The sequence below is a fragment of the Vanessa atalanta genome, chromosome 26 (genome assembly GCF_905147765.1).
Source record: "Vanessa atalanta chromosome 26, ilVanAtal1.2, whole genome shotgun sequence".
NCBI classification, from domain to species: Eukaryota; Metazoa; Arthropoda; class Insecta; order Lepidoptera; family Nymphalidae; genus Vanessa; species Vanessa atalanta.
Genome location: NC_061896.1, coordinates 1,478,515 through 1,499,123, shown reverse-complemented (window position 1 = coordinate 1,499,123; position 20,609 = coordinate 1,478,515). Strand labels below are relative to the sequence as shown.

General features: G+C 33.3%; 1 non-coding gene across 1 annotated transcript; it reads left to right on the top strand.

Annotated features, from left to right (window-relative positions):
- The first annotated feature begins 12,925 nt into the window (after positions 1-12,925).
- Trnav-cac lies at positions 12,926-12,998 on the top strand. Its single transcript has one exon. It is a non-coding gene; the product is annotated as a tRNA-Val (tRNA).
- The last annotated feature ends 7,611 nt before the right edge of the window (positions 12,999-20,609 follow it).

Genomic DNA, 20,609 nt, shown 5'->3' with positions numbered 1-20,609 from the left:
GACGTTGTAAGGTTACACATGGCATAACATTTAATTAATTTAAATGTCAGTTATGTTTATTTAATTCAATTTAAGTGAATGAAAACTATATGTTTGATTAATACATAAATAAAACTAAACAAATATAAATGTACTCACTACTGTACAGCTGCACGATATTATTATTTCGAGCACACTTTCTGAACGCACCCGTAAACGTCAAACATGGGCGTCCGTTGAACTGTCATGTCATTGAATATAATAATTTTGATTTAATATCGAAATATCTCGATTATACGAATGGGCCACCTGATGGTAAGTGGCGCTATGAGAAATATTAACCATTCCTTACATTACCAATGCGCCACCAACCGTGGGAACTGAGATGTTATGTCCCTTGTGCCTGTAGTTACATCAATACTGAGTATTTCTTTTTGGCGGTAGAATATCCTATGAGTGGGTGGTACCACCGAGTAATATGGGGATATATATTGTGAATTAAAAAATCCTTATTAATAACGATCTATAATTTTGGATACATTTCGATCGGGTCTATTGTAGACCTGCGCAAAAGTATTTATACAGATTTATTATTTGTATTAATATTTAAGTAAAGTAAAAGTCAATTAATATTTTTCTTACTATTGCAATAATATATTAGAGAAGTTTGTATGCTATGGAGAAAAAACGGTGGCGGACACAGACGACGGTATATGAGAGCTTCATGCCGTTTGCCGTCGCAGTATATAATTCAGTTTTAGACCCAAACCTTAACAAACGATTAAATAGCTCAGACTCAGTTCACTGTCGTGGTACGAGGGTGAGAAAAAGCAATGGAAATCTAAAATCCAAGAAGATTTGACTAAAATCAACCACTCTGTTATATCGAGGATAAACATCTTGATTTATTTTAGGTTTACCCTAATACCTAAGTGGATAGCGTTTTTCATTTTAACTTTATAGCTTATGACAATATAAGAGAATCAAGGATTCCAATGAATTTGGATTCCATTATCAGTTAATAATAAAATAAATAAACAAGTTTTTTGGAAAGGAATTCTAAGAAATATATCCGCTTACTATTTTGCCAATAACAAAATTTGCACCTATAACGATGGCTTACATAAACGATGGATAATCTCTTGAGGTCCGGCGTTGGGGTCCTCCGAGATGGCTTATATGATATTGGATTTTTCAGATTTGTCACGACCTTATCACTAAGCCCATCCTCTACCAGAAACAATAGACTTCAAATTCATAAGAAAACATTATAATACATTGAAATATTCTCAAAAGAGTTACCTTTTTTACCGATAAATGCAGAGGTTTTTGTGAGAAATCACTTCATATAAAAATTCAATTGGTGACCCAAGTCCCCAAGATATTATAGATTATATTTTTTCTGGAAACTACGGACGTTTGGCGTCTTTATGCAATTGTGCATCTGACGTCAAAACTCAATTTATATCTTCCTGGTATCGAGAGGTATTATTTCAAAGAAGCGAAAAATTGCAAATAGTTCTTGAAAGTTCGTTTTTCTATAATACTATAAAAAGACATTTTCCTGAGATTTTGCTCAAAAATAAAGATTAAGAAAATTTAAAATTTTAAAATTTTTGTAACGCTTTTTCGTTTAATTTTAGTTTAGTTTAAATAATTTTGTTTTTTTAATTTAATTAGTTCTAGTCTGTTTAATTGTCTTCTTTCACCTGAGACAATAACTACGACAACACAATATATACACAACACATAACGAGTAGCCCGAGTCTCTCCTAAAATAGTACAGATGTTCAGTTTTTCGTAAGTAAGTAACCTGTTAACGTCCCCACTGCTGGACACGGGCCTTCTCTCCCCTTTGAACCAGTTTTGAGGTTACTCCACCACGCTGCTCCAACGCGGGTTAGTGAATAAATTTGGTAGATTCACATTTTTGTATCATAAATACATATCAAGCTCATTAATTCAGTGGTGCTTGGTCCGTGTTTGGACTCAGATCCACGGTCGAGATTCGTGTCTTATAATCCCTGGGTCATCACGATTTTTAACGTAAAATGTACTAAAACAAACAAAAATCTACGTATTTTACCACTGAGCCTAAGTCTTGATGTCCTATCGTCCAAAATTATTGTCAATAATATAATTAAGGCTCAATAAACATAAAAAGGTAAGTGTACCTGCACATAGTATTAGATATATTTATCAGTTCTAACGCCTTTAAGACAGCATTACTACAGGGATCAAGTTTTCATGGACCAGGATGAGAACGTGCCTCTCTTTTATATCTCATAAAAATGTGACGCATCAGCGTATACCCTTATAGTCCAGGAGCCTGTCATATTGTCTTTACATTTAAATTTAGAACGAAAAAGATTTTTAAGAAATCGTAAATGACTGATATTTGCGTTTTAGTACAAACAATGAATTATTAGTAAGAGTATCAGTATAAATAAACTTATATACTTTATAGTTACCATTCCTATTAAGAAGAATGTTAAAACGATAATAATTAAAAAGTAAAAAAAAAAAACGCCTGGAAGAGAGCTCTCTTTGAGATAAAACAGCCTTAATCTTTATTAAAAAAAATAAAGTTCGTGTCAAATAAACATCGATAAATAAGGCATAATACTCAATACAAGATTATATGAAAGATAAAAAAAAACGTGACTTAGTATTAATTGATATCTAGGCAGGATATATAAGAGTTTCTTGCCTTTTATTCTCGCTGGAGGTTGCTTTCAGAAACGGTGGTAGTTAATATCGACGATTCAAAAAGGCTTCACTGTGAAGTTTACTTGAATAAAATAGATTTTATTTGAATTTAATTGTACATTACTGACATAATATGTAATTAAAATGGTGGAAAAGCTTAATTACTGAGATTCTTGCCGGTTTTTCTCGGAGTTACTTGACCACCCGGTGGTAGCTTTACTACATTAATTCAACGCTGTAATATGACGATTCTAATATATATATACAATATATTCCAGTATATTTTTATTTTTATAATTTCCTGTGATCTCCTAAACTAGGCACCATCGTCAAGGGTCGTCAAGTGAAGGCACAGCGTCCCGCGGGACTCAGTCCTCTGATTCCAGATAAATATTTGATTCGCAAACTTCATCTTATCCAAAGATGAAGTTACTTTACGGTTAAGTAAAGTCGAAAGGTACATAATTCCAGTATTGAAGTTCAAGAAAACCGAGCGAATCAAACCTTACAATCTAAACTTTGGCAACGATTATACAATTTGCATTTCTGGATTAGCTTCAGTTTCAATTTAATCGTACTCACGCACTCATATTAAGTAACTATTTTTTTTAAAACTAACGAATAGGCCAGGTCTGAAAGTGAAACATTGGGAACTAATATGCTATGTGTATATAACCAACCATTCAGAGGGTCTCGCATACAGCTCTACCAATAAGTCCAGTACAGTGCACTTTAGGAGCCCTGGGACTTATATAAATAAAATATTTTAAGTTTAATTATAAAAAAAATAATCACTTGACAAATGTGCGCTGCTTTCTGGGATCCGAATTAGCATGCGGTTTCAAGACACGAGATCTGCTGGGACATTTCGGCTTCAATAAATGTAACATATACTAGGCGTTACTCGCTCGCATCACTGGGTATTAAATAAAAAAAGGTGAAAGATCAATGGAATAAAAAATAATAATATAGGCTATTATTATTTTTACGGACGATTTCGTCTCATATCGATACGTTGAGTAGTTATCACGTGAATAACGCACGACAATTTTTTTTATTATTTTTTATTTCTTACCAAAACTGTATACATGTCATTACAGGTTTAATATCAATATTTAAAATAAGTAACTACGTCATATACGATATAGTCCAAGTGGCTATCTTTGTTACCTGTAATATACATATATGTGTCAAAGCAACAAAAATTAGGATTTAATTAGGATTTATTTATTGCCAATAACGTCAGTATGACGTAGAGAAAACGTGACAGCAGAGAGTGTCATAGTTAAGGGAATATCAAAAAAGCAGATGTATTATGAACGTGAACGAATAGACTTAATTTCGGATATAATAATGTCTGATAATGAGTTGATGTCTAACTCCATTCGATATAGATAAAAGTATCTTCTATTTAAATTTCATTTACTGAATGCATTGGTTTCATACGCAATTGTTGATACATGATAACAATTATTCACTTCCCAACTCTTTGTTTAGACTGGTCTTTTTACAATGGCATTTGTTTTTTGCTAGTTTTTCACTGGCTGTTGGTCCAAGGTTCAAATACGACAGCTCCAACGTCCGGGGGTCATAAGGACGTGATCCTGGGGCAGTGGACGCTTGAGGCGGGGATTTCAGAGGGCTCTTAGGAGAATGACAACCGGAATGGCAGTAGCGAGATCACCTTCGCTCCCTTAGGAGACAATAAAACACTATTAAATATATCAGTAAATAAATGTAAGCTATATTTATAAAGGGCGACATTAACGACTTTTCAATATCAACATTTTAATAAAGTCACTTTTAATTTTAAATAATACAATTAAAATGGATTAAAGGGCTTTAAAAGGCCTCTTTACAAATACATTTATGGTCCCAAAAATCAGCGCAGGTCGGGGAGTTAATCAATGTTTTATACGAAAATCCCTGTTTGTTCGTCGCTGGCGAATTCGTTTTGGTTTAAATCGTAAGCGAAAGAGATTATTCACATATATTTTAATATTTTAAAATTTCAACTCCTATTATAAGATATAATTATTGTTATTTGTTCTAGTATTTTATTTATACGCAGTTTTTTGTCTATATAAAATATTTCTGTGGAAACTTTAAATGTTCCTTTAGTATTTATAATTAATATATATTGAACTGACCAAAGGCAATGTATTCTTCTAAAATAGTCCACAAGTATTCACACAAAGGTGATTCTTTCATAATCCGGCATGACAGGAAAAAGCACAAGAAGCGGCTTTACGTGTTGACCAAGGCAGGTAAGTCTAACTTCCAGACTCCGGGACACTACTGAGTATATTTAGACAGACTCAAAAGAAAATCAGGACTTTTCAATTATATCTTGTGTTTGATTCTAACGGCACGACCTAAGGTCTGAACCCGAGATCGGAATCTGTGGCTTACAGCCCACGGTCTGTATTCACTTTGGTTCAGGCGCCCATCGTTCCTACACCCATTAATTTTCCAGTGCGGGTTTTAGTCCTCCTCTAATTAGTACCATTGGGTACCCTCTTTGCCCTCTAAATCTTGTTATTCGCGTAGTTAATCCAGCTGATTTGAGGGCTCTTTGTGCTCTTTATACCAAGACCTCATGACCTCTTTTTGAGGAATTTTCTTTATAATGTTGACGAAGGTATAAAAATATTATTAAAACCAGTACGCGATTGTCAGAAAAGTGTCAGTCATCGTAACAGATGAAATGTTGCAACCAAAGAACTCTACCTTCCAAAATTCGCATTGTACCAAACGACATGTCAAACGACGCATTACTTTAATCTGAAACGCGACATGTCCGTCTCTGTCGCACGCACCTGATGACGTCACGCGTGGCTGGACAAACTCCTCATCTCGTATAGGCCCTGGTAATATTAACATTTTGGTTTAAATTTAAGTGCTAAATATAGCTGCTATAAACCGCGCGTATGGCCTGCGAGAAATAATGAAATTTTTGTCTTTGTATCCGAATTTCGGGAAAGTTTTTGATTACAGAACAATTTATTTAAAGGAGATTTTTTAATGTTTTTAGTAATCTGTTCGTAGTAGGTGTCTGTGGGTATTTTTTTGGGTATCGCCAACTCATCATCTGAAAACGTTGCCTTAAAGTAATTCCACCACCACTTAAGAGACTCATCTTTGGACCCTTATTGTATCAATTTAGTTCCGATGCAAGTATTCCTTTAAGGGAAGATTTTTTTTTACTATACAGAAAGATTCCTTCTCTAATGCGAATTTTAAGAACGAATTTCAGAATAATATTATTGCATTATCACTCAAAACTGACTACTGTTTCATACTTCGGTCATTAATTTATAACTATAGATAACTTCGGCATAAACAAACAAAGCTTTAATAAAAAATAAAATAAACTTACCTCGATATAAAGTATAAATCGTTGTTTTTACGATGGCTACGGCGTTTCGTTTCGATGCTACGTAATTACTACGTGTATTCTACGAGAGTTCTACGAAACAATACTGTTAAAAATACAATTTTGCTAGATAGATATATTATAGAATAAAAAAGTCAACGACAACAGACTGTCTTATTTACCAACCACCTTGCGGTTTTGCTAGCGTTTAATTTGGAGTATATCTCTCTCTTTCACACGCATTAGTAAATATATATTTATCAAGGATATTCCCAAAACGAATTTTTATACTAAAATATCAAGAACTAAATTGCAAAGCCGGCTTATTTCATACAGTAATAATAATAATAATTGTTTTAGTTTTAGTTGTGTCTGAGAATAATTTAAGTCTAAGTCCAGCAGTGGGATATTTACAGAATATTATGTACTAGCGACCCGTTCCAATGTATATATACAACTTTTATATCGAAGAACCAGCTTCTTTTCCGGCTAAGAAAGATGACATTCTTGGTTTTTGTAAACTGATGCCTGTATTATACATAATATAAAAAAAATCAAACTTCGCCTTGAATCACTTCGATAAAAACCGCATTAAAATATTCTGTTGCGTAGCTTAAATGATCTAAGCGTGTATGTATGTTTTGTACTATGTATAGATATATTTCATTCACAGAAGAAACAACTTTGAGTTTTAATTTCGCGATATTATTGGTCTATCTTGAATACTCTATGGATTTTTTTATGGGTTGAAAAAAATTCAATATCGGCGAAGTTGGTATCGGAAATTTGAAGTATATATGTCGCAATCATCTGGTTGAATCCGCTATTTGATTGTATGACTAGCGCGTTCACTTAATGACGACATTTAATTGAATGACTAGGTCCGAACGTTAACTGAACGAGCGTCACTCAACGTCCAACTAGGTAGCGGATTGTAACATAGCCCTTTGGACAGCGAACCTAAAACAGTCAGGTGATTGTAATTTTGTTCATTTTTTCCTATTGTTCATGTTCATTTTTTAACCTAACCTAACCAAACATTACAAAGTCAGCTATATCCCATTCAACGACTATGCTAAATGACGTTCAGTCAAGACGTTGAACGTTACATTAAACAACTTGACGAGTTGTCCGTTAGTTATTCAATTAAATGTTATCATTTAATGCACGTGCTAGTCATACAATGAAATAGCCGATTCAACTAGATGACTGCGATATATATAAGTAGATAAGTGGAATAGTATTGTATTATAAATAAGGATATATTAATTAAGAACTTTTTGTAGTCCATAAAATAGTAGAGCTATTAGCAAATCAGGACATATCTAGAGGATGTGTAACAATAGATGGACAAAACGTGTGACAGAGAGGTTATCACGAGAGAGGAAAAGAATAAGGGAAGATCAAATAAAAGATGGAGAGATATTCTCAGTCAGATATATGGGTGCAAAAGACACGGGAAAGAGATATATGGAAAGGCATAGGAGAGGCCTACGCCTATTTATATATACAACATTAACACATTTTTTCAAACATTAGTATAGCCTAGAATAAGTACTCATATAAAACTTAATTGTTGTAGAAGTAAAGGCTTTTTTTTTTATTTTCGTTTGTAATTTATAAATGTAAATCAAATCAAATCAAAATATACTTTATTCAAGTAGGCTTTTGAATCGTCATGTGACAAAATATTAAAAGTAAAGCTACCACCGGTTCGGAATGTAGATTCTACCGAGTAGAACCGGCAAGAAACTCCGTAGTTACTCTTTTTCAACATCTAAAAATACAGTCATGTTAGTTAAATACAATTACATTTGTATATATGTATGTAACGTCTCCTGCCTGGAAGTCAACAATCGTTATCTCCACGTTTTTTTATCATCAATATAATCTTGTATCGAATAATATGCCTTCTTTAACAATGTATTTTTTACAAATGACTTGAATCTATGTTGAAGTATTAAAGGATCTAACAGACTATTGTTACATATCGTTATTGTTAACTGCTGCTAGATTCGAATCAAAACATCTTTATTTAACATAAATTCGTTACACTTATTCCCTGTCAAAATTGTACCATTTCGGAAAGAAACATTTCAGATTTGAGAAAAACCAGCGAAAGAAACTTATTGAGAAGTTTTTTGGCAGGTCTGTTTATATATGATTTATTTTTAAAACGATCTAAAGGCGATCGTTTTATTCGTAAGGCGTGTTATAATCTATAACAACCTTTACTATACAAACGATCTTTTGACTTTTTAACGTTACAATAGAAAACAATGAGCCGAGATGGCCCAGTGGTTAGAACACGTGCATCTTAACCGATGATTTCGGGTTCAAACCCAGGCAGGCACCACTGAAATTTCATGTGCTTAATTTGTGTTTATAATTCATCTCGTGCTCGGCGGTGAAGGTCGGTTTAATTTCAACGAAATTCAGCCACATGTGTATTCCGCCAACCCGCATTGGAGCAGCGTGGTGGAATATGCTCCAAACCTTCTCCTCAAAGGGAGAGGAAGCCTTTATCCCAGCAGTGGGACATTTACGGGCTGCTTATGTATGTATGTATAGAAAACATTATATTTGGTGGTAGTGTTTTGTTCAAGCCCGTCTGGGTAGGTACCACCCACTCATCAGATATTCTGCCGCCAAACGGCTGTACACAGTATTGTTGTGTTCCGGTTTAAGGGGTGAGTGAGCCAGTGTAACTACAGGCACAACATCTTAGTTTCCACAATATTTCTTACAGCGCCATTGTCTATGAGCGATGGTGACCACTTACCATCAGGTGGCCCAAACGCTCGTCCGCCAGCCTATATAATAAAATAAAACAAAAATAAACATTTTGAATGTTTTCTGGGCTCCTTTTGTAAAAGCGTATACATTGTTCCACAAAAGATTTACTAACCCTGTGTAGTCGTGTAACAAGAGTAACAAGTTTACGTTTGTTCCTTGTATTGAGAGCGTTCACATCACAATTTCTAGAAAATTCATTTATATTTTCACGAACATACATCACATCGTTGAGTATATATTGAGAAGCGACATTTATTTCGTTAACTTCTTAGTGAACGTTTTTAAATATTTAAAAGGTGACTTCAATTCAAATGAGAATCGAAAATATGTTCATTTAAAAGGCGTATAAATGTTAAACCTTTATTATCAGCAAGAAATGACAAGTTGAATCGATCTAGTGAATTTTTGAAACAACTAATATATAGGAAGTTTATGTGTTTATTTGTTACTCGTTTACACAAAAACTACTGAAAGGATATTTATAAAACTTTACAATAATAATAATCAAAGCCGAGATGGACAATGATTAGAACGCGTGCATCTAAGCCGATGATTTCGGGTTCGAACCCAGGCAAGCACCACTAAATTTTCATGTGCTTAATTTGTCTTTATAATTCATCTCGTGCTCGGCGATGAAGGAAAACATCGTAAGAAAACCTGCATGTGTCTAATTTCAACAAAAGTCTGCCACATGTGTATTCCACCAACCTGCATTGGAGCAGCGTGGTGGAATATGCTCCAAATATTCTCCTCATAGGGAGAGGAGGCCTTAGCCCAGCAGTGGGAAATTTATAGGCTGCTAATGTATAAAAAAAATGTACAATAATATAGCTAATACATCAGAATAACACATAGGAAATAATTTATTAAATACTGTGTGAATCAAACCCCTGACAACCCCTGACAACCCCTGACAACCAACTCCTAATAAGCAAACGAAGCCGTTGGTAAAAACTAGTACTTTATTAGACCGAAACTCATCTCAGCAGTTTCTCTTGTTTACAAATATCTTTGTCACTATTAACATAGCCTTTAAAGGGTCCGTTGGAGGTCGTTATTTGTAATAATTTCTTAGTTATTCATTGAAAATTAACAAGAAAATTCAATAATAAATCCTCGTTCATATCTTGTGTCCTCTTGTTGGTGGTGAGCGTGGATTAATGATCATCTCGACTTTGTAATTAATCAAATTTATTTATTCTTTTTTTTATGTCAAAGGTGGCAAACGTGACTACCACCTCTCATAGACATCTGCAACACCGGGGAGCTTGCAGGTGCGTTGCCGGCCTTTCAGGAAAGAGTACGCTCTTTTCTTGAAGGTTCCCAAGTCGTATCGGTTCGGAAAAACCGCCGGCGAAAGCTGGTTCCACAGAATGGTTGGGCGAGGCAGAAAATGTCTTAAAAATCGCGCTGTTGAGGATTTTCGGACCAAAAACCTTATCGCCATTAAAACAACACGAAAAAACATAATAAATGACGATAAATTTTTTTAACGCAATTAAATATGGCGTTTGTAACATGACGTTGCAAATGTTATAATTTCATCGACGCCATATTAATTATTAATAAGGGAATATCAATTTAATCGTCGTATAACGGAGTGGCGTCGTTTTAAATTAATTACAATTTATTATCGGAAATAAATTAACGTTAAAATAAACGCGTAACGTGTTTAAAGTCGCTTGAATCGTATTATGTATTGATAGTATTTATAAGTATATCTTCTATCATACTTTTTTTATATAAAAAAACCGTGTGCGCCTCGCGACGCCCGACAGAAGTGCTAACTTAAACTGTCTGAAATACGGCTAGCGCTGTGGACTAGAGCGAGAGAGCAGGAGCCCGCCTACCGCTGCCGTATGCGTAAGAGAAAGGTCAGCCAGACCAGGGCCGTAACGCGTTACGTAACGAAGCGGTTTACCGTCCCATAAGAAGTTATCCCTATAAATATTTCATGTGCATTAGAATTGTTAACATTAAGGTCTTAACTATATACAAATATAAATGAAAAATAGTTATAGTTAAGGGTGGCAAGAATGCTAGCAGCATTTCCTCGTTTAATCGATCCGATCCTCTGGGCAATAAATGAACCTGCCTCCTGTCACCAGTGGACGCAATAAGGTGAGGTGATACTTTTAATGAAGGTTTTCGCACTACTACTCCAAGGTACAAGTGTTTCAACCGCACATGTGACAAAGATATAATTTGGAATATTATTATATTATTATTGATACGTAAAGTGTAAACTTCGTATCGATAAAGTTTAAATGGTAGACAACTAATCTCTACATAGTATTAAATTATTTAATTTACTTGTATATCTATCTATATATAAGTAAATCTCGCGACAAGCTTTTATATGTGAAATTACGTAATAAGTTAACAGTAAAACTTTTAGTGTAGAATATTATTTTTTTATTTTTATTAGCGCATTAAAAGTTTGTTTTAAAAATACAAGTTTTAATTTATTTTTAGCTTTTTTGTAATTAAACTCGCATTCGTATTCTCACTAAGTCCTTTTATTTGATACCCATATTATAGGCAAACACTAAAAACTATCTCCGCCATATTGGTTTACAGTGACGTCACTTTATTTTTTTACTTATTCTCATTATAAGTAAGCCCTTTCATTTGATACTCTATTGTAGGAATAAAGTTTCACCGCGGTGGTAAAACGCTTAGATTTTTTAAGCTACGCAACGGATTTAAATGCGGTTTTTATAAATAAACAGAGCGTATCAAGGTTTATATGTATAGAACAAATTTAAAACCACCATGGATTTTAACTTTCTTAGCCGGTAAAAAGTATGATTTTTTTATTTTTTTAGTTATTAGTAATAGTTCAATGTAAGCCGGCAGAACCGACGGGTAGCTCGTCTCATATATGATATAGATATGTTCATTGTTTACGTATATACTATATGTTAACACGAGTAAAACTTAAACCAATAATCCATTTTATCATTTATTTTATTTCCCTTTTCATTGTAACAGTAAAAACACTTTTCCAGCTTAACCTAATTTTTCCTATCGTTCGTATTTTTCAAATAATTCAAAAAACTATTCCATTGAATGAAAATAAAAATGTATAACATCATAAGCTTTGTAACGGAAACTGTGTTAATTTTTTTTTATTTCAAGTAATTTAAATGTAAATCAAGTTTTTTTTACTAGCGGTCAATTTTTTTTACGATATTTCCATGGTGTGTCACCACAGCCCATACTCATTAGCGCTGTAAGAAATGTTAAACATTCCTTACATCTCCAATGCAATCTGACATCTAACATCTCCAATAAAGAGTTATGTTCCGGTTTAAAGGGTTAGTGAGCCAGTGTAACTACAGACACCAGGTACTATATATAGGTATATTAAGAAATAACACATGGAACATAAATATAACAATGGACATCATCACATACATTACTCTGATTCCAATGTAAGTAGCTAAAGCACTTGTGTTATGGAATATCAGAAGTAACGACGGTACCACAAACACCCAGACCCAAGGCGACATAGAAACCTAATGAACTTTTTTTCTACATCCACTCGGCCGGAATCGAACCCGTGACCTCGGAGTGGCGTGCCCATGAAAACCGGTGTTTTACACTCGACCACGGAGGTCGTCAACATATTAATAAGTATTTGACGATTGTTTTTGTACTGAGCTCAATACGGTTTCAGGTTTTTAACAAAAGATTTAAACTAATCTCAAAAAATGTTTATAAATACACTTATTATACTGTACAATCTATATTCATAAGTTAGGAGAATCATTATTATAACGCCTAACATATATTTTACATAAAACTTGAATCAGAAGATATAGCCCAATTCGGAGAAGGTTCTAGTATATTGGTGATATAAAGCGTTACATTTATATAAGGGTTTACTTGGTGGTAGGGTTTTGTGCAAGCCCGTAAGTACCACCCACTCATCAGATATTCTACCGCCAAACAGTAGTACTCAGGCACAAGGGAGATAACATCAGATTTATTATATATATTCGTTCCTTTAAATTGTCAAACAATTGTAATATCAATTAGCTTTTAAGCAATTCTAACATCGTTTCCGTAGTGTAGCGGTTATCACGTGTGCTTCACACGCACAAGGTCCCCGGTTCGATCCCGGGCGGAAACAGCTAATTACTTAATGTTATTTTTTTATTTATTTTAATGTAGTTATTTATATAATTAATAGATTTAATAACTTCACTTTATGACCAGATTTTTATAGTGTGTTCGAAACTACGTATTTGATGTATCGAGATTGGCATCATAATTTACAGACTCAAACGATGCAGGTCTCTAGCGGTGGTCGAAGTCGTTTTTAGGTGGTTGCAGCGTCTTGAATTACATAGGCCTTTGAAGTAACCCACTATTGGTTGATTTAAAATGCCTTTATATGCGAGTTTGTTTTGATGGCAATATGATAAAGGTTCCTGTCATATGACAGTTGTATATCCTTAGAAAATGACATGGTGACAAAATAATTTTAAAATCCTTTTAAAGAAAACTTATTAACCTTTTTTTGAAAAAAAATAATAATAATAATTATGAACGATATGTAAACTTTAAATTTATACTAGTTTCTGCCTGCGGTTTCGCTCGCGAGGAAAGATGTTTAGTACATTCCAGGATAACAAGTAACCTATGTGCCTTTATATATTCTAAATTGATCTATCTCAGTTCTGGAGTTATTAAGTAACAAATATTCGCATTTATATTATACGTAAGAATAGCTAGCTATATATAATACATATAGTACTAGCGACCCGCCCCGCCTTCGCACGGGTGCAATGCTCATACTAAATACACTACAGAATGTCGTACAACGTTCACAGTTTTTCAGTCATTAGACAATACAAACCGCTATGTCCCTGCGTTTTAAATGTGCAACATCTTCGAAAATATTCATTGAATTTACATGTTGTAACAGACCATATTGATGTATATTAAATGCACAATGTATTTTAGGTACTTAATTGGATAAGATTTAATGTTGTATTATTTATAATCGCTTCGAAAATAAGCCATTATTTCTCGTAAACAGTAAAGGATGAAAAATTGTTATTGTGGGTTATCCCAAAGTCAAAGTCAAAGTCAAAGTCAAAAATCTTAATTCAATATAGAAGTGTTTACACTTGCTTATTGATTGTCAAAAATCTACCACCGGTTCGGAATTTAGCACCTCGGACCTGAGAAGAACCGGCGAAAGAAACTCAGCGGGATATTTTTTTTTTCCACCTAAATAAGTAATTATTTAGGTGGAATACTTTTACCTAAATTACCTAAATAATAGCTTAGACGACTTAAATTAATTTCTTTGTATTTTAACATTTAATTATCTTAAAATATTTATTCGCCGTATATAAAAAATAGCCATAAGTCTGCCCGTTCACAAAACATCAAGTATTTGCATATATATTTTTATTTTTAGTATTTAATTGTGTTTAGTGTTATGATTTCTGTATTATATGTTTGTGTTGTACAAAATAGTATATTAATGTTAACAAATACATACAATATAACATTACAAAAAAGGCTTCTCATTCATTATAAGGATAGCATCGATTCTATGGTTATGTTTTCAATTTCTTCACATTAAAATCAAATCAGTTCTATCATTAAAAAAATTAAACTAATTATGAAATATTTTACATAAAAACTCTAATTAGTAATTAGAGTTTTGAGTTTAATAATTGAACCAAAAACTCATTTCTCTTATGGAGCGAGTTTTAATTCGTATCTTCCTAATTGCCGAGCCAATCTATCACGCCGGACGTGTTGAGATGAATCTCAGTCGGATGCTGTTTTGTATAATATTTATCATAAATTTTGTATAAACAGAATTACTATGAAGCTGTATTTTTAATAGATGAGGGTCAGCCCCGATCAATAGTTCGCCACGTTATCAAGTCGATGGATTTACAGGGTTGTATATTTTTAACACGCTTATATTAGCTTTACTTGTAACTATGTGTGTAAGAAAATCTTGGAATCTTAATTTGACCTACTTCCCGGTCTTCGATTAGGATGAAATTTTGCACGCGAGTTCTGATGACAATACATGACTAGCTAAGAAACGTCATTACTAATCCAATATGGCGGCTTCCCCAAGATGGCGGACTGGCTGTTTGAAATCCACCCCCATGATATGGATATCAAATGATAGGATTTTCTGTCAGGAATACAAAAAACATAGTCACGTGACTTAAATCCAATAAATGAAAGGGTTTGTTTTTGTAATTTTTAGTGCGTTTAGTTTACATAACATCTTAGTTCCCAAGGTTACAGCGCCTGTGTCTATGGGCGGTGGTGACCACTTACCATCAGGTGGCCCATATGCTCGTCCGCCAACCATAAAAAAAAAAACAAAAAATTATGTTTGAGAGAACGTGAAAAAAGGCGTGCGGTGGGATAAATTAGCCTTGGGTAGCGTGATTAAGTAAGGACGGCGATAGCCCAGGGCAGTTATATTATACTTTCGGGTATATAATTTATTAAAAATGCTGTGTAGTTAATTAACTTTGTCAAGTCGGGGCACAGGAGACACCTGGTGTTAAGAGCGAAGGTACTCTTGAAACTGACAGGCTTATCACTAATAATTTTATCAAAGCAGTCTACTGCTGGGGACAGTTCTACTAAGTTTTATTTCATTTTTAGTAGGATAACCAACAGTAGATACAATACCATATAAAAAAAAATACATTTCAAAATTATCTTGGCAAATGTTCTAAGTACTATTTACAGGTAGACTCGCTGTGTAACAATAATTACATGATATTAGATAAGAATTGTAATATATTTTTTTTAACTATTATATAATAAATAATAATTAATAAAACAAGTAGGATATACCATAAAATTATAAATGAGCACAAATAAAATTCTTTATTTTTCTATTGAACTGACATAAATAAACCTCAGCTTACTATAGCCACTTGAAGAAATTCATTAAAATTAAACACACGCAGGTTTCCTCTAATGTTTTATTTCATCACTGAGTACGAGATGCATTATAAACACAATTTAAGCACAGAAATACAGTGGTACTTGCTTGGCTTTGGACCTACAAACACTGATTAATTTACACGCGTTCCAACCACTGGGTCATCACGTCTAATAAGCGAAAATTAGTATATTATTTAATTATGTTTGTTAAACCTTTGAATTTTTTTTTGGGATCAAACTTACTTTAACGCAATAAACAGTCCAGCTCGACATGAGGTCATTTTGTAAAATGGCCGGTCGTCTGTGCGTCAAAATTGTTTCTCGTAAAAACCTAAGTAATATCCTCGCACATGTCAAATTTAGACAGTCCGAATTCGTTTCCATTGTCCATAACTTTGACTATATTAATTTTAAAGTCATTAGATGACTGTATTCATGATTAAAGGGGTGATTAAGGGGGTAAAGAATAAAAGGGAAATAAGATTAGTTTATAAGGGCGACTGTTGGAGACCGTTGTGGTTTATTTAACTCTGTTTCCTAAGTTTTCTGAATACGTGAATCAGAACTGCCTGACAGTGATAAACAATGATTAACTGCAATAATTAATAAAGCCTTTAAAGGCATTTCAAAAAGATATAAATATGTAATAACAAAGTCATACTGACTTTACTTATAAACATTGTTTAGGGTTTAGAAGTCTGAAGTTCTCGAGGCAACAGAATGGCGGCAACTGATTATTTTTGAAATATATTTTTTTCAGACGATTTTCAATGATTGGACAAATTAAATCACTTTAATAAACTATTTAGATATAGTAATATACAAGAATTATACTTGTATGTCTCTATATGTATGTATGAAATTTAAAGTTATAATTCTTTAGGCACGTTTTGAAAAAAATATGATAATGTATTTTTTTATGATGAGGTCACATGATAACTACACCATGAAGTTGCTCACTAAACCGCAAATTAAGTGTCAAGTCGCTTTAAATAGACAACTTCATACCTTATCTTATTGTACGATATTTATTTTATTACTAATTTTTAAAAGTGAATATTTACATTTGGCAGAGCGGGAAAAAAGAAGGAATTTCATTTATCATCATAATAATAATAGTAATTTTATTACTAATATATAAGTTTATTAGTTATTATTATACAACTTCTCAAGCGCGTGCAAAAGTACGCTAAAATTTTCTATATTTAGAAGTCTATAATGTGGGCCCGGGGTTGTAGTCGTGTACCATAAATCCGGCACCGTTAGGGGGTCTTTATTAACATAAAGCTGTATTCTTCCTTTGAATGTGAAGACAATGTCAACAAAGAAGGGAGACATCGTTTTGATTGTCAGGCAGTCTTATAAAAACAAATGAAATTTTAAACGAATCGGATGTTATAATGGATACTCGTTTAACCTCGAAAGGCACGTTTGGTGGGAATAAAAAGGGGAAGGCCGTGTAGTTTTATGTAAGTTTTACTCGGCACGATATCAGCCCCGTGAATAATATGGGTCCATCTAAGGGGCACTTAGCGTATGGCTCGTGTGTAAGCGATTTCGTTTAATTATTTACTTAAATTAAATGTTTTATCACGATTTTTTTTTATGAAACACTTATATACAATATTTTAATGCTTATATAATTTATAACTAAAATCTAGGCCCATTCAATATTATTAAGTTATTATATATATTTATTTCAAGAAATTCTCACATTCAGACTTGAATTAAATCATCGCTGAATACGAGCGTTTAATGTTGACATTTATAACATATACACGTATCAAAATGGCGTGTCATCGTAAGTTGTCATCATTTTATGAATGAGATACGAGGTGAATTCTTTCAGAATCGCTCTAATAGTTGGTAGTGTTATAATCCTGCGCAATTTTTATTTTACATTGTCTCTCTCTGTAGTACACAGGTAGCTTGAAACCCAGATATTGAATAAGTGTTATATGATTTACTTGGTTCAAACGAAAACTAAGAACTTTGAATAATTAATAAAATAGAATAATAGAGATCTTCCACATAAATCCAAAATATAATACTCAATAAATAAAATTTATGTATTATTAATAACGCTAGCAAATGGGACTCACCCTAATTTCATTCTTGAATGTCAGAAACCGGCAATGGAAGGTTCAATTTTTTATTTGTTTTTATTTTAATGATATATACATAGCAGAGTATGCACAACACTAGGTTGTTGACCGAACTCGTCTCGGGGTAAAAGTGGGTCTTTTTTTACGTATGGAGTAAATTTTATTAAGTAATTCTCCTGACATTTTCTATATAAGGTACCCAGGCAACCAACACTGTATTTATAATTCATCCTTTGCTTATTTGTGGGAAATAGCTATTACATTTACCAATACACGTTGCAGCCGCGAGATGGATTAAGTTCCAAGCCCTATCCTCAAAAGGAGAGCAGGCTGTAGTCAATTATTTATTACTGTTTGTCTTGACATGAGTTAATGGAAGGACGAATGATGGATTTTAAAATAATTTACAATAAAAGAAAAGTATTTAATGAATATAAAATACGTGAGAGAACGGAAGGCATAATAAAAAGTAAAACCAATTTATAAGTTAACAAAGTATATTTAATATAACAGCAGGTTATTGCAGGTACTATATTTATTTCTAAACACTGATTACAATTAATTCCATATAAAATAATTAAGGTAAATTACATTATTGTGTTAGAACGCGTGCATCTTAACCGATGATTTTACGACATACCACCAAGATCGGTAACATTCGAGGCCAGAAATCAAACCAACTACCTCACCATCGAAGGTGCGACAAGAGAACACGTTGGTAACTTCCAATGTATCGTCAATAATTGTATCTTTGGTGATACCACTTAGAATGTGATGTTAGTTGTCAAATTTAAACCTGAAATGGATCCGTCACCAAACTTGGCCAAATCTGCGTCAAATGCTGGTCATGTTGGAAGATTAACTTGCAAGAAGTGTGTATAGATTTATATATTATTAAAACAAATTGAGCCGAGGTGGCTCAGTGGTTGGAACGCATGCATCTTAACCGATAATTTCGGGTTCAAACCCAGGCAAGCACTTCTACTAATTTTCTGCTATCTATAATCTCACTGCTTACTCTTGTTTACTAAAATTCACATTAATTGCTTATTACAAAAAAATACTAAATTTATTATAAACTCTATTAAATTTAAACAAAAGCCTTTTTATTAATTGGTTAATGTAAACCTGATGGTATTTTATTGTACAAAACGAATAACTTGCCACCGGAAGGACGTATTGACTTCAAAGTCGGAAGCTTTAACGGGTTCAAAATATTATCGCACGTGTTTTTAAATATATGAAAACGTCCATTTTTAAAACTATCTGGGTTTTAGTCATTTTTTTTTATTATTGTTTTTATTTTATTTATGTTATGAACGACATATACTTTGAATGGTGGAAAGAAAACAACTTCTTCAATATGTAACGTTTATTTTATATTTGTTTTTAGAAAAATTTAAGTCTGATTTACGTAGTGGGACCTAACTGGACAATAGATCGCTGCTTGCATTGTGTATTCGTATGTCTGGGTTAGCCTTAGTATTTTAAGATGATGTGTAACCATGCCACTGGTGGAGACCAGCAGGGAGTGCAAACAAAAAATGTTGAAGTTACTCAGAGATCCGAGATCAGAGAGTGAGATAATGGTATGTATGTACGCAAAAACATAAATGATTTTTCCAGAAACTGTGACGTACGTATTATTAATACTAGGAACAAGAATAAACTTGTTACTCCAAGTACCTAATTACACAGGGTAAGTAACATTTTTTTGGGGCAATGTATACGTTTAACAGTATCCCAGAAAACGTTTAAAAATATTCAATTGTAAAATTGAAAAGAATCGTTAAAGAACATTTGTGTACTAAAGGATATTACAACATACAACACTAATCACTACTTTGTTGATAACACCTTAACCGATAACAACCTTTGGAATCACATGATCGCCTCCAGACTGTTTCAAATAACGAAAATATGTTTGTTATTGTACATGAAATAATACTTGTAAAATTAAATTAAAAAAAAAAATCCGCTGAGTTTCTGAGGTTCTTCTCAGGTCCGAGGTGTTAATTTCCGAACCGGTGGTAGATCTTCGTCTTTTTTTTTTATGGCATTGGTTGGCGGACGAACATATGGGCCACCTGATGGTAAGTGGTCACCATCGCCCATAGACAAAGACGCTGTAAGAAATATTAACCATTCCTTACATCACCTATGCGCCACCAACCTTGGGAACTAAGATGTTATGTCCCTTGTGCCTGTGATTACACTGGCTCACTCACTCTTCTAACCGGAACACAACAATACAGTTTACTGTTATTTGGCGGTAGAATATCTGATGAGTGGGTGGTACCTACCCAGACGGGCTTGCACAAAGCCCTACCACCAAGTGTTCCATATTGAATAAAGATTTTTGACTTTGACTCTGATCCGAGTAACTGTTTTCACAGTGCAAGCTGCTCTAATTCTACTGGGCAAGGTCGACTCGCACGCTGGTTCCTACAGTGTAAACCAGACATTACAATCTCTAGACTTTATGTATATATAAATGATAAAAAGTAAAATATTACTTACTCTATATTTTTAACTATGGTGATAACAGGTATTTTGACATCAGTTCGTAAATTTTATATTTCGTTGGAATTTTATAAGTGACTCGAATTATGAATTCTCTGTAGAGTGCTTTTCACAAACGAATTAAATAAAAAAGGTTTTAATAACTATTTACATTTATTTATTTATTCAGT